Raw genomic sequence first — 12,916 nt, forward strand, 5'->3', positions numbered from 1 at the left:
AATACAAAAGCAAGTGGAAACAGATGCTGTTCCTTGTTGACCTGAAAGTTTTAATGTTGTTTGTTCCTCCACTCCAATGACTATTGGAGTAGCCATGAATTGTAATTCCAGACCTATCACCAATGGTTCCAGAATTGCATTTGCAGTAAGGCCTGCAGAAGAGTGGACATAAATATAAACTAACACTATTAGATCAGTTGCCCTATTGGAATTGCATTTGTTTATGATATCAGATGACAAATAATGAGGTTAGTGCAGGTGGCATTATGTGAAATGGCTATGATGTGAAATCTCATCAAAGTAACATTTTTTTAAAATGAAATGAGAGTTTTTAAAGGCTAGGGGTCAGATCCTCAGCTACTGTAAATCAATCTAGCTGCATTGATTTACACCAGCTGAGGTTCTGGCCCTGTGATTTTCAGGGAAGAGTTTCTAGTTGTCCCAGCATTAGGTTTCTACTTCAAGTTCCTCCCTGGATTAAGGTAGCAAAGAAGGGTACAAAGATTGGAAATCTTTTAATTTGTCACTTTTTAAAAAAATTACTATGATTTTTCCTTGTAAAAGTTCACAGGGAACAGTTCCATTTGATCCGTTACCAGATGGTCACCGTTCACTGCTATCCAGTGCTGGGAAGTAAATATTTTGTATCCCTTCCCAGTTGCCTTAGGAAGTGGTCAAACGGCTGCATTCCTAGCCTGATGGATTGGCTCGTTTCTTTTTTGCTTAAGCCCAGACAGAGTTTTTATGAGACTGTCTCGTGACAGACTGAAGTCACTCTGAATAAAACAAAATCCTAGTTCAGATCACGGATGTGCCCTTACAATCGGCTTAGCTATGGCTCTAGCATGAAATTTAGTTAAACTCTGAGTGCAGCTTGTAGGGACCCAGATGAGATGGGGTGGCATCTGGGGAACTTCCCATTTTATAAAGTCCTGAACAGTTTGTGTGTGTGCTTAATTACTTTGTGATCATCTTACAGAAGGCGCTGTATAGCTAAATAAGTGCATTTCCATGTGTGTGTATATCTGTATCTATTAAGTTGTTCAGGAAGCCTTTGAAACTTTATCCCACAACAGAAATCAACCAATGTGACACCTCAGTTAAATATGACCTCCACTTTTGGGCTAAAATAGCTAACCTTATTAGCTTTCCCCTGTGCTGCGTGTCTTTCCTTGACAGATCATTAAGCAATGTTTAAATCAGAGATATCACATTTGTGGTGTTTGATCCCTGTTCGTGTTCCTAGATTGGAAGCTCCCTGGGACAAGGATCTTATCATATGGTAGGGGCTCTGATAGCACTGTGATGTGGAACCCCATACAAACCTGTACAGATACTTCTAAAGCACTGTGGATGGTGTTAATAATAACGAATCCACCAAGGTGTTAGAACACTAGTTTTTCCTACCTAGGCAAAGGACTTAAGCACGTGCTTAAGTGCTTTACTGAATGGGGGTGGTTTGCTGAATTGGTGCTCAGAGTCTGATCCTGGGAGGCACTGAGCACCCTCAACTCTCATTCACGTCACTGGGAGCTGAGGGCGCTCAGTTGCAGGATCCCTTTGTTACTGAGCTATAAGTGGATACGTGCTGGCATGAAAAGGAGTCTTTAGGGCAGGGGTTCTCACAACAAAGTTTTTTGTTGCCACACTGACATTTTTTCCTAAAATACATAATTAACTTTAGGAAAAACAAATAAATATACACGGACACACATGTAAATCATTGTAATTTATTTATATGGGGTTTGTTGTAGGCTCAATAATAAAAATAATTCTGTGAAGTGTTATTTGTATGTTCATTAATGTCACTTTTCACAGCACACTTTTTCTCAACAAGCCCCAGGACAAATTAAGCCCTAAATTGGGGGTTTGAGGGGGAGGCAGCAGGGACCAGGGGCGATGGGGGAATGGCTGTGGGGCCAGGAAGGCAGCGGAGGTCCACGGTAATGGGGGATGGATGGGGGGGCTGGGGAGGCAGCGAGGGCCTGGGGCAATAGTGGGGAGCCTGCATAGCTGGAGCTGGGGTCAGCACTTGCCGCTGCATGGTCAGAGCCAGGGTCCACACAGTTGAAGCAGGGGGTTGGAGCCTGCTGCCTCGTGGCTGGAGAGAGGGGTCAGCACCCAGGGCTGACTCCTGCTGCCACACGGCTGGAGCCTGGGACCTGAGCCAGGGGCCAGCGTCCAGAGCCAGGGGCTGGAGCCCAAAGCTGAGGCCACATGGCCAGAAAAGCCCTGCAGCCAGGCTCCCAAAGTCCCACAGCTGGAGCCTGCCGCTTAACCACTGAGCACCACCAAGGTGGGTCGAGAATTTACCTTGCTCCAGCAGCGTTGTGCCCCACATGTCTCCAGAGGTGGTGCAGGGCAGTGCATCCAGGAGCAATAGGAAGGGAGGGACGGGTCCCCGGTCACCACCCAGGAGGCTGTCATGGCTGTAGGGTGGACGCATTTGAGAAACACTGCTTTAGGGCATCTCTCCTTTGTGCTGAATTCCGAGGAGCAGAGATCTTTGGGCCTGTGAGGGAGGAGGGAGTGGAGCACGGGCAGTGTTTATGGCATTTAAAAAAAAGTACATAAAGAATGCAGCTTGAGGGGATGGAGCCCTGACCGCCAATAAGCAACAACCGCTCGTCCTCCCCTCCTGTTTCTTTGCCCTCAGACAGAGATCTCACAGCTCACTTCTTGCATCCTTCTTTCTCCCTGGCTGTGGTTTCGGGGAACACTGGCTCTTTGGTCTCATTTATTCCTAACTCTGATGTACTTGAGCGATAGTCCTGACCCAGATAAAGCTTATTTGTTTTCTGTGGGCCAGATGACAGGCACAGTTTGTAGGGGCGGGCAGCATGGAAACTGAGCCTACGGCTCCGTGCCTGGGTAACCCTGCTGTTTTGCAGATGCTCCCAGTTTGGCAGCAAGGAGCTTTGACTCTCACTCTCCTAGGACTCTGGCATACAACAAACAGACTCAAAGGGCCTGCATGTCGCCCAGCTATTGGGAGCTCCTTAAATCAAGGCACTGGGACTTGGTAGGGAAGTACATAAACTTCATAGATCATTCATGTCTGCTCAGTGTGTGTGTTCACATGGCTCTGGTTATGCCCCCAAAGTCCTGTCCCAGCATGCACTGGGCTCAGCCAAAGGCTTCTCTGGGCAGAAGCCTCCTCTTTGGTGGTTCTAAAGTCCTGGTTGTGACTCTCCACAAAATGTTACCTAGCCTGATCCTCACTCTTCGTGCAGGCAGAACTCCCCTGACTACCTGGTGCTGGAATGTCTCAGCTCTGTCACCTTCCTTGAATGGGTATAAGAGCAGGAGCTGCTCCTATGTCATGTGCTATTTTTGTATGAATGCATCTGTCAGGCTTCCTTCCCCACTCTGAACTCTAGGGTACAGATGTGGGGACCCGCATGAAAGACCCCCTAAGCTTATTTCTACCAGTTTAGGGTAAAACTTCCCCAAGGCACAAACTTTTTGCCCTTGGAGGGTATGCTACCACCACCAAGTGATTTAACAAGGAATCAGGGAAAGGACCACTTGGAGTTCCTATTCCCCCAAGCCTTACACCCCCTTTCCTGGGGAGGCTTGAGAATAATATCCTAACCAATTGGTTACAAAGTGATCACAGACCCAAACCCCTGGGTCTTAGCATCATAGAGAAATCAGTCAGGCTTTTAAAAGAAACAGAACTTTATTAGAAAGAAAAAAGGTAAAAAAAGCACCTCTGTGAAATTAGAATGGAAGATAATCTCACAGGCAGTCAGATTCAAAACATAGAGAATCCCTCTAGGCAAAACCTTAAGTTACAAAAAAACACAAAAACAGGAATACACATTCCAGCACAACGAATTTCACAAGCCAGAAACGAAAGAAAATCTTAAGCATTTTCTTGCTAGACTACTTACTAACTCTATAGGAATTAGATTGCTTGCTTTCTTGATCTGTCCCTGGGCAGAGGCATCAGACAGACAAAGCCTTCCCCCCACCCCAGATTTTAAAGTATCTTGTCCCCTTATTGGTCATTTTGGTCAGGTGCCAGCCAGGTTACTTGAGCTTCTTAACCCTTTACAGGTAAGAGGATTTAATAGTACTGTATCAGAGCTTCTTAACCTCTTCCCTTTATATTTATGACATGCCCCCCAAATCACAGATAGTGTGAAACACTGGCTTGATTTCTTCCTGGAGCTCTAGGAAAAAACAGAATTACTAAGACACATGCATCTGTAGATATACTACTAACTGTATAAAGACTAACAATATTTTTTATATTTCAAGGACAATTTTAACCAGTTGATTTTGGGAAACTTTCACAGGAGAGTGCATCAGCCACTTTGATCTGCTCCTGAGAAACATTGTCCTGACCAATGAGTTCTTTTTGCTCTTTATCTAATTCCAGATTCACTTCTGAGACATTAGACAGACATTCAGAAACTTGATTCACAGACAAACTGCTTTTTTGCACAGACAAACATTTGGAGAAACCCTCCACAGGCAAATCATTGCCCATAATAGACACAGGTTTAAGATCATTTCTTTCCTGTGACTGGTTACCTGGACTGAACAAAGCTTTAACATCTTCCCCAATCCTTAGACCCTCAGGCAATAACTTCCTTATACCAGCTATAACTTCATGCTCAGTACCATTCCATTCGAGGTGAATTCTGGCTAAAGGCACTCTTACAGTAAACTCATAGAGGACTACAACATTCACACTCTGATTTGGGAAGTAATCTTCCTCTTTGACTAGATCTGCTTTAACAAGAGTGATGTTAGAAGCCATAATTTGCCCTAAACAGCTTTTATGATTGTATAGTACTGTATCAAAGCTTCTTAACCCCTTCCCTTTATATTTATAACAGCATCGTAACCAAATATGACCCTAGTGAATCAAAAAGATTTATTGGTGGTTTCTTGTTGGAAGCCACCAACTCTGAGTGGCTGCAGCATATGTGTTTATTTTGAAATGCACCTCTTTGGCTAGGGTAAGTTTAAGTTACACATGGAGTTGGCCTTTGCTTTTTGCATCCAAGATCAGAGGATGCACTGAACCCTGCTCTTCTGATGTCAGCAAACTCTGGTGGGAATTAATTGGCAGAAAACTCACTCAGTGGGAGAACACCCTCTCGCTCAAGATTTCATAGCATTCGAAGGCGTCAGGGCACTCTCATATAATCTCTTAGGCAGATCCCTGGGCCCAACCATCTGCTTTGATCCACATGTGTAATGCTTGCCATGCCAACTTCAAAGGGAGTGGTGTGCATGTCCATGTGAGGGGCTGATTTTGGCCAGTGAATTTCAGCAAGGAGAGGCTTCTCCTAATTTTCCCATGGGTAGATGAGGGGAAATATGTTCTGCACCACGGAGTGGGCAAGGATCTCAGCTCTCCAAACCCAGCTATCTGGGGAAACCTTGCAGTTCTCAGGACACCTTTGGAGGGCTGGAGCCTTTGTGCTGTCTCCAATGTCTTTATGTGATGGCTCAGGCCTTTGGTTCCCCACCATTACATTGCACAGTACTCAGGGAGCTGTATTACCATGGCCTTCCCATCAACGGGGTCATTCCCAGTGTGGCAGGGGAAGCAGTGTAAGGTCATGGGGAATGATCTGAGGGAGGATGATGCCCAAGAGAGCAGCTGTCCCTGCCCCTACCAGAGCCATGGCAGCACTGTAGAGTTGGTTTAGAGAAGTTTTCCTGTGATTGAGGGCAGGGGAGGAGCAAGCCAGAGATCTGCTGCTTCCACTGCTTACCCACAACCCTAGATCTAGCTCCCCTCCTCCAGCAAGCCTGGGAGGGAGCAGGGGAGAGCGGTTTCCAAACAGCGCATTTAGCTATTGAGTGGCGGAACATACTGGGCCCTTAGCAGACCTGGCTAATATTTAACATTTCATTTTAATTTTATTAAGTGAATTTAAGGCTGGTGAAAGCTGCCAGGGCACGCTGAAGACTGACGTCTTCTGTTTAATCCACACAACACACACAGCTTGCATGGCAGCAGTGCCCGCTTCCTTCACCCTGCCCAGCCTACGTGCCTCAAGTCCTGACCTGGGCTGGAAGGGTGGCTCAGGTCTTGTCCACACACAAACTTGCACCCGTTTAGTTAAACCAGCTTGAGTGGATTCTGTGATTTCGGTTTAAGCGTGTCTTATTTCTGTTTAGCTTAAGCCTGTCTAGCCCAGTGGGCTAGCTTGCCTTTATTATATTCATTGCTTTGCATTATATTCAGCAGTAATATAAGAAACCTACAAGCCTGTATCCTGTAAGACATTAGCTTCAGCAAGTTAGCATAAGTCTTGAGGCCTCTGAACATTGAACAGATAAATTTTGCACACATAAACGGCCCAACAGAAAACCCAAAATATTTGGGGAGCTGAAAATAGGGTTTAAGGGGAAGTTCTGACCCCAGGTCAACCACAGAAGTTTCCTGGCAATGAACTGATGTATATAACAGGTACATGAGAGAGATACATCTAAGGTTAGCCTGCTTGCTTGCCTATATATCTTTTCTTATAAGTTTCTTATTTTCTTCTGGGTTTGATTGTTTGTTTTATTATAGGTTTATATTATATTCTGCTTCTTCCCACCCCCGCTCCAGCCCCGCCCCACCTCTTCACCGCCTCTTTCTGTATCCTCCCCAGAGCGCACCCCATCCCTGCTCCTCCCCTTCCCTCCCAGTGCCTCTTGCATGCTGCAAAACGGCTGATCTGCAGCGTTCAGGAGGCGCTGGGAGAGAGGGAGAGGAGTTGATCGGCAGGGGCCACTGGTGGGTGAGAGTGGGAGGGAGAGAGGGGAGCTGGCTGCCAATGGGTGCTATGCACCGGCTAATTTTTCTCTGTGGGTGCCCCAGCCCTGGAGCACCCATGGAGTTGGTGCCTATGCATAGGGGGCTTCCTAAGTTCATGGTGCATCACAGCTTGGAGCTTGGAAAGAACCGAAAAAAACAGTTAGGACAGAAATAACAAATGTGATACCTACTCACAAAAGGGCCATGGTAATGAATTGACATGTATGGTAATAAGTTGAGATCATTGCTATGCTAACTTCTAGGAAAAAGACACTGCACCATTAGTGAGGTGAGGAAACACAAATAAGGAAAAGGGGAAAAATCCCCTACTGAATATGCATCAAACATAACGGCAGTGTAACATACTATAAAAGTGGCATCGCAGCCTAGGGGCAGTAGAAGAAGGAGATGTAGTCCTTGGGAGGTGCCAGAATGATGGCCGTTGGTGATGAGGGGGAAGGTGATGGTGATGAGGAAGATGATGGCTAACACTTCAGGTTGTTCTACAAGGGATGATGTGAGTATATGGGTGTGCAGATGTACATTGTGTAGTATCTCTATCTACCTTACTGAGCTGGGGTGTTTGTGACTGTGCTAAATGTATTAATAAACTATATTTGTAAATATAAAAGAGTTCCTATACTGTGAGTGTTGCAACTGTGCACATCAGGGTTCCCAACTATAAAATCATTTGAATAATACTGGGCCTGATCTTGGGGCAAGAACCTGTCAACCCTCAAAGTGATAGCTGGGGATTCTTAAGTAATCAATATAATTAATACATAATCTAAAGATCAGGCAACTTAACTGACTTAAGCTAAATTGAAACAAGCTTGATTTTTGCTGAAATGCGAACACCCACACAGCCTTTTGCACCAATTAAGCTGAACTGGCTTAAAATGACACCATTGTTTCAATGCAGTATGTAAACTAGCCTTCAGTTTTCACACACATCCATGCTTGGCCTCTCCGCTGGGGCTGCCAACAAGGGGTGACCATTCTGATGGTGCATTTTTGTAGTGAGGGCATTTGTCCACTGGAAACTGGACTGGCACCAGTGCCAAGTTGTCTAGCCGCCCCCAAGGAGCCATTAGATCATTTGGTCAGGCAGGGTTGCTTTATGAGGCCTCATCTAGCTGATGTAATATCCACCGTCATAGTATCTAAGTGCTGATTACGGACCAGCTGCTGCTGTGGTGGATACCCTTTGCAACCCTGTTTATTTCAACGGGGCTGCTAAGGGAGGAATGCCACAGCAGCCTCTGGCCCTGTTAGAGTAGCAGGTGCCATGTTCCTGCAGGTGTGGTGTTCTAACAGGAACAAAGAGAAACACAGTTGTCGATCTCCCTAGTATCTATGTAGGTGAGAAATGCAGCCCCCCCCACCCATCTGTTTGTTTGTTTCATTCAGTTCAATTACATTTTGTCTTTTAGACTGTATTCATAAATGGAATTTGGGTGTAAAACAGTCGGGCCTGATTCTGATCTCACCTACCCGGTATAAATCAGGAGTATCTCCACTGAAGTCAGTGAAAATACTCAGGGTTTAAACTTGTGGAAGATAAGAAGCAAGCCCATGGGATCGGTCAGTCCTGCCCTGTCTACGTGGTATGGGTTTACACAGCAATGTGTGAACCCAAGATTTGGGGTGAAAGTAGGAGATTTCTGCACCTCATTTTATCAGCCAAGAATGAAAGACGAAAGGTCAGATTCTGATACCCATGTTCACATGGTGGATCTCCTTAATGCATGAGTCGTCTTATTGACTTTATTGGGACTTCCTCTGGAATATTCATTCTGTTATTCAGCGTGAGTAAGGGTGCTAGAATCCTGTGACTAGTTGGTGGCACCAGTCTAGTGGCTAAGCATGTTGAAAAAGCTGGAGAGAGGATGATGAGGAGTGGAAGGATTGAATTTGTTGTCATTGCTTCAAGACTTCACCCTTTCCAAGAAAAACAGTCTGCAGCTTGAATATTTATCTTTGTTAGAAGGGTGTACGTGTGTGCAAATGATGTGCGGATTTTTATGGGAGGGTGTGGAAGTGTGTACATGAGTGAAGTGTGAATCACACATAAATATCTCGGTGTCAACAGATAGGTGAATTCTCTCAGTCATGTGCACGCGCGCCGATGTGTCTGCCTATCTGTCTAAAATCCACATAGCCACATGTAGGTGCATGTGCTTCAGAAGAGAGGGAAAGAGATCTGCGCAAGAATGTGCGTTTGTAAATATTTTTGTGTTGAGCAAGCTCTCAGTGGAACAAAACCAGATGTTTTTATGAGTCCTCAGCTCTTATCTGTTTTCTCGTGCTTTTTTTAGGATTTTATTTTATTTGGGGAAAGGGAAAGTCGCAGCAATGCCCTTGGAGGTGCGAGGAGAAAGCTATTTTTAAGGAGGAATATGGTTTAGAACATCAACAAGTAGGAGGGGATAAAAATAGTCCTGTTTTGTGGCAAAGGAAGAGATTACTCCCTTGTGGGGAGGACAGAGCACCCCTCCTCCTTTGAGGAGACTTCCTCTCGCTATTGTTCACCGCTGGGTCCGTACGCAGCACGTGCCCTTTCTTTTTCCAGAGAATTTGCAGGGAGGAAGCAGCAGGTTAAGTTGAAGTGATGTCTTAAGAACCGTCCCACCTGGGTGCACGGTTCTCATTGCAGAAAGACTGGCACGGGGCAAGTTGATTGCCGGGCTGTGGTTTTCCTGCCAAGAGCTGGAAAAAAACTGGAAAATTACACCCTTTGCAGCCTATAGGGCAGCTGCTGCTCTACATTCAGACACCTTTAAGGCCAGATCCTCAGCGATGTCAGAGTAGTTCATAGAATCATAGAATCTCAGGGTTGGAAGGGACCTCAGGAGGTCATCTAGTCCAACCCCCTGCTCAAAGCAGGACCAATATCCAATTTTTGCCCCATATCCCTAAATGGCCCCCTCAAGGATTGAACTCACAACCCTGGGTTTAGCAGGCCAAAGCTCAAACCACTGAGCTATCCCTCCCCCCAAAAACAACTGTCACACAGAATGGCCCCCTCAAGGATTGAACTCAAAACCCTGGGTTTAGCAGGCCAATGCTCAACCCACTAAGCTATCCCTCCCTCAATCTAACTCCCTGGCATCAGTGGAGTTAGGCTGGTTGGCACCAGCTAAGGATCTTGGCCTTAAATCTTCCCAGAGGATAAGCCTAAATTTCCAGTCGCAAGCTGTTACAAACCCTGTCTGAGTGCTGTCCTGTGGTGTATGCAGTACACAGAGCACCCGGAGGGAATGTCATTTAGTGTGCTTAAAAAGGCACAGGAGTAACTTTCAGAAGTGGGCTCATTTGTGATGGGCTAATTATCTCTGCCTTTGTGTCAGACCTGGTGTAATTGTTCATCTGTGCTAGAGATCACGCTCCCTCCTGTGCTTTGTCAGTGAGTACAAGATTGTGCATCCCCCTTAAAGGAAACGGCCTGGCTCTGTTTTGTGATCTAATGCAGATTAGCACATCAGAGCTGGAACAAGTGGAGGCAGCCTGGCTTTAAAGCCTCACTGTCCGGCTTTATTGCAGTGCTACACGCGTGCCCTTTCTTTCCCCTCTGCATTTGCACTCTTGACAAGCTGTTCGTTTGTCTAAGGTGGAAATGGCGCAGACAATAATATTGCCAGGCTGGGGAATGGCTGAACTGCACCTGTAGTGAAGAAGATCCAGTCCTGTTGGGTGGCTGCTGAGAGGTAATCTATAATTCACAAGGCCTTGCTGCTTCATGCAGATGGTGATATTGAAGCATGACTGATGCCAGCAGTGCAAAATCTCAGAGGCATTTCCTCCCCCCTCCCGCCCCCCCGTCTTATTCTTTCCTCCTGGTTTGCTGTGGCTCTTAAATTAAAACCTTCCCAAGGCTAAGTGCTCCTGGTGCTGAGGAATTTCAGCCTTTACTCACAAACATCCCACATTTTCAGTGGCGGGTGGTACACTTCCCAAATATGGCTTCAGTGACAATTGAGGTCACTCAGTCCCTTAACAAGAGTGGACTTGGGCTGGTTTATAGCTTGGGAATGAGTGGATACACACATGCACTTGCTTCCACTGTGTCTATTTCATTGTTCTAGTCTGGGCTGGGTGTGGTAGGGAGGAGGAAGCCTGTCTTTGAACCAGGGGTCAGGCTACAGGAGTGACTTAACTCTTTGTTGTCTGAATAGTGTCCGCATCTGGGAAGGTGACACAAGCACTTTCCGTAGCCACTTGATGCTGTTTCATAGCTTATAGCTATTTAGGTCAGAAGGGACCATTATGATCATCTAGTCTGACCTCCTGCACAACGCAGGCCACAGAATTTCACCCACCACTCCTGCGAAAAACTTCTCACCTATGTCTGCTCTATTGAAGTCCTCAAATCGTGGTTTAAAGACTTCAAGGAGCAGAGAATCCTCCAGCAAGTGACCCGTGCCCCATGCTACAGAGGAAGGCGAAAAACCTCCAGGGCCTCTTCCAATCTGCCCTGGAGGAAAATTCCTTCCCGACCCCAAATATGGCGATCAGCTAAACCCTGAGCATATGGGCAAGATTCATCAGCCAGATACCCAGGAAACAATTCTCTGTAGTAACTCAGATCCCACCCCATTTAACATCCCATCACAGGCCATTGGGCCTATTTACCATGAATATTTAAAGATCAATTAATTGCCAAAATCATGTTATCCCATCATACCATCTCCTCCATAAACTTACCGAGTTTAATCTTAAAGCCAGATAGATCTTTTGCCCCCACTGCTTCCCTTGGAAGGCTATTCCAAAACTTCACTCCTCTGATGGTTAGAAACCTTCGTCTAATTTCAAGTCTAAACTTCCCAATGACCAGTTTATATCCATTTGTTCTTGTGTCCACATTAGTACTGAGCTTAAATAATTCCTCTCCCTCTCCGGTATTTATCCCTCTGATATATTTAGAGAGAGCAATCATATCTCTCCTCAACCGTCTTTTAGTTAGGCTAAACAAGCCAAGCTCCTTGAGTCTCCTTTCATAAGACAAGTTTTCCATTCCTCGGATCATCCTAGTAGCCCTTCTCTGTACCTGTTCCAATTTGAATTCATCCTTCTTAAACATGGGAGACCTGTTGGCTTAGCATCATCTGGTTGGCAGCCCCCATTGGATTGCTGTGGAGCAGCACCATTGCCTGAATGGAGCCAGCTGTGACACGCAGTGGTGGCAGGGATGGCTGCTCTGTTGGGATTGGGGGAATCAAGGAACGTAAAATATAGATGCCTATTGGAGAAAGAGACCTTGTTCGGAATCTTAGTATGTTATCAATTGACTCTATGATGCAGATTTTCCTCCCAGCGAGTAATGAAATAATAAATCAGATTTGTGGTGTTCATAAGATTAAATGTTTTTTTGAAGATGAAATCGCCCTCTAGGGCCTGTTATAACCCAAAGCTGAAAGTGCTTCCTTTGCTCAACGTGTAATTGTTACCAGGCCATTTCTGGGCCACAAAACCACCACTGTTGATTCTCAGAGTCTGTAATTCTAACTGCTCTGCTGGCTTGAAGTGTTTCAAGAGGAGAGAGACAAAACTGAGAGGAGAGGTACTTAGAAGAGGGTCAGGAAGAAGGGAGTGGAAAGACTGTCTTGTGGTTTAAAGCACGGGACAGGGAACCAGGCAAGTGGGGATCTGTTCCTGGCTCTGTCACATACTTTCTGTATGAACTTGGACAAGTCACTTAACCCTCTGTGCCTCAGTTTCCTTACCTGCAACATGAGGATGATGCTACTTCCCTAAGTTGCAGGGATATATTGTGCATTTTCATCCAGGAATGTTTGTACAGGACCTTTGTGGTTTCTATGGAAGAGTGCCATAGAAAGCTTGTAAAAGAGCCAGTACAGGAGAGAAAATAAAGGCAGCTCCAAATGATCTGATATCTCACTGCCTCTTCTTTAATACATCTGTAATTGCATAGGCAGGAGCATTTATGGCCTTTTCTGGTCTGCCTAAAATGTGATATGTGTGTGTGTAGAAGGGAGCGGGGGATTGCGGTATATAATAATCACCTTCACTGTAAGCATCCAGTGATTAGCTTGATAGTTGTAGACCGCGCTGCCATAAAGGCCCGTTAAACATTCTTTATCAGACAACCAAAGGCATAAATGTTAATGTTTTGAAGTTCATAAG

General features: G+C 45.6%; 1 protein-coding gene across 8 annotated transcripts in view; it reads left to right on the top strand.

The window, feature by feature from the left end:
- The window catches only part of NRP2 (neuropilin 2), a 122,397-nt gene that overhangs the window by 9,240 nt on the left and 100,241 nt on the right, over positions 1 to 12,916 (top strand). The window lies entirely within an intron of this gene.

Source organism: Lepidochelys kempii, chromosome 11 (assembly GCF_965140265.1).
Source record: "Lepidochelys kempii isolate rLepKem1 chromosome 11, rLepKem1.hap2, whole genome shotgun sequence".
Lineage (NCBI taxonomy): Eukaryota > Metazoa > Chordata > Testudines > Cheloniidae > Lepidochelys > Lepidochelys kempii.